Source organism: Galeopterus variegatus, unplaced genomic scaffold, assembly GCF_000696425.1.
Source record: "Galeopterus variegatus unplaced genomic scaffold, G_variegatus-3.0.2 Scaffold400, whole genome shotgun sequence".
In the NCBI taxonomy this organism is placed as follows: domain Eukaryota; kingdom Metazoa; phylum Chordata; class Mammalia; order Dermoptera; family Cynocephalidae; genus Galeopterus; species Galeopterus variegatus.
This window is the reverse complement of record NW_007726511.1, coordinates 271,129-274,140: the sequence shown is the minus strand read 5'-3', so window position 1 is coordinate 274,140 and position 3,012 is coordinate 271,129. Positions and strand designations below refer to the sequence as shown.

Here is a 3,012-nt window from a genome sequence, read left to right as displayed (position 1 = left end):
ACTCATATTGTCTTTTAATTCTATTTTTCCATGAACTTTAAAAAGTACTTTTATATGAAATACTGACATTCAAGAGGGAGTACAGAAAGAAAAAGGAATTGAAAGCTTATTTAAAGATATAATATCAGAAAAATTTCCAAATCTGGTGAAAGATAAAAATATCCAGGTATAGGAAGGAAAAGGTCTCCAATCAGATTCAAACCAAATAAGATTACCCCTAGACACATTATAATCAAACTGTCAAAGCCAAAGAGAAGATTCTGAATGCAGAAAGAGAAAAGAAGCAAATAACATATAAGGAAGTTACTATATGCCTAGCAGCAGACTTCTCAGGAGAAATTTTACAGACCAGGAGAAAATGGGATGATATATTCAAAGTACTGAGGAAAAAAACAGCCAACAAAAATCCTATACCCAGCAAAACTGTCCTTCAGAGATGAAGGAGATATAAAGACTTTCCCAGACAAACAAATGCTGAGGTAGTTCATCACAACCAGATCTGTCTTAGAAGAAATGATAAAGGGAATTCTTCAAGCCGAAAGAAAAGGATGCTAATGAGTAACATCTAAGCATCTCAAAGTATAAAACTCACTGATAAAACTAAGTACACAGTCAAATTCAGAGTAATCTAATACTGTAATGGTTGTGTGTAAATCGCTTATATCTTTAGTAGGAAGGTTAAAAGAGAAAATATTAAAAATAATAACTACAATAATTTGTTAAGGGATATGCAGTATAAAAAGATATAAATGGTGACATACATTCAAAACGGGGAGGGGAGAGTGGAGTTGAAGTGTAGTTTTTTTTTTTAGCTTTGATCACCAAGGGAAAAAGAAACTAAGTTATTCTCAGCTTAAAACAACCTGTTACAAGTATAAGATGTTTTTTGTAAGCCTCATGGTAACCACAAACCAAAATTCTATGAGCTAGGTGCGGGAGCAACGCCGAGGTTTGCAATCCCGTTGCCGGTCCCTGGTCCGGTACGGGGGCAACACTGAGGGTTGCAATCCGTTGCCGGACACAGAAAAAAAAAAAGACAAAAGACAAAAAAATAATAAATAAATAAAAATAAAAAAATAATAATAACTACAATAATTTGTTAAGGGATATGCAGTATAAAAAGATATAAATGGTGACATACATTCAAAACGGGGAGGGGAGAGTGGAGTTGAAGTGTAGTTTTTTTTTTTAGCTTTGATCACCAAGGGAAAAAGAAACTAAGTTATTCTCAGCTTAAAACAACCTGTTACAAGTATAAGATGTTTTTTGTAAGCCTCATGGTAACCACAAACCAAAATTCTATAATAGATACACTAAAAATAGAAAGCAGGGAACAGAAATGCGCTACTAGGAAAAAATCTACAAAGAAAGGAAGACAGTAAGAGAAAGAAAGGATCTACAAAACAACTAGAAAACAATTTTCAAAATAGCAGTAGTGAGTCCTAACTTACCAATAATTCCCTGGACTATAAATGATTAAAGTCTCCAGTCAAAACACACAGAGCAGCTGAATGAATTAAAAAACAAGATACATCTACATGCTGCCTACAAGAGACTCACTTCACCTGTAACGACAAACATAGAATGAAAGTGGAGGAATGGAAAAAGAGATTAGATGCAAATGGAAACCAAAAGAGACCAGGATTAGTTACGTTAGATAAAACAGACATTAAGTCTAAAACTGTAAAAGGAGACAAAGAAAAAAATTGATAAACTAGACTTAGAAATTGTCAAAAATGCTGTTAAGGAAATGAAAAGGAAAGCTACAGCCTGGGAGAAAATACTTGCAGAGCACATACCTAATAGAAGACTTATAGCCAGAATGTTTTTAAAACTCCTACAAGTTATTAAAAAGACAAACAATCCAATTTAAAAATGGGCAATAGGCTTGAACAGAAACTTCACCAAAAAAGTTATAAAAATAGCTAATAAGCACATGAAAAGACTTTCAACATGACCAATCATCAGGGAATGCAAATTAAAACCACAATGAGATACTGCCATAATTCAGTAGAATGACTACAACAAAAAGACTGACAATATCAACAGTGGGTGAGGAAAAAGAGCAAAGAAACTCATGTATTATTGAAAACAATTTTGCAGTTTCCTATAAAGTTACTAATGTACCATAAGACCCAGTCATTTTAGCCTACGTGTCTATCCAAGAGAAATGAAATCAAATGTCCACACAAAAATTTAAACATGAATGTTTATATAAGTTTAATTTACAGTAACCAAAACCTGCAAACAACCCAAGTTTCTATCAAAAGGCACATAAACTATGATCTATCCTTACAATGGACTACTCAACTCAGCAATAAAATAGAACAAACTACTCACATATATGTAACAACATGATAAATCTCAAAGTTATTCTGACCAAATGACACCAGACAAAAAAGAGTACTTACTGTATGATTCCATTTATATGAAATTCTAGGACAAAGCTAATTAATAATGAAGAAAAACAGATATATGGTTGCCTAGGGCCAGGGCTGATGGGGGTTACTAAAAAGGAGCATAAAGAACTTTTGGTGGTGACAGAAATGTTCTATACCTTGACTGCGGTAGTGGTTAAACATCTGTATACATCTGTCAAACTCATTAAATTGTACACTTAAAATAGATGAATTTTAGTGTATATAAATATATATTTCATATTTACATATGTTTTCACTTCTTCAGATCACTCATTTTGGCATATGGAAGATGAGATATTTTGAAAAACATTCCCAATTGATACAATTAAATGCTAGATTGTATACTTTCATACATAATCTTGAAAACTATTGCTAATCTGGTAAAGAGTGCAGACAAGAAAGAGAGAACGAGAGAGAGAGAGAAAGAAAGAAAAAGAGAAAGAGAAAGAGAGAAAGAGAAAGAGAGAGAGAAAGAGAGAAAGAGAAAGAAAGAAAGAAAAAGAGAGAGAGAGAAAGAAAGAGAGAGAGAGAGAGAAAAGAAAGAAAAGAAAGAGAGAGAGAGAGAGAGAGAGAGAGAGAGAGAGAGAGAAAG

At 33.0% G+C, this 3,012-nt stretch overlaps 1 protein-coding gene across 1 annotated transcript in view; it reads right to left on the bottom strand.

Annotated features, from left to right (window-relative positions):
* Positions 1-3,012, bottom strand: part of DENND1A (DENN/MADD domain containing 1A) — a 462,953-nt gene that overhangs the window by 294,036 nt on the left and 165,905 nt on the right. The window lies entirely within an intron of this gene.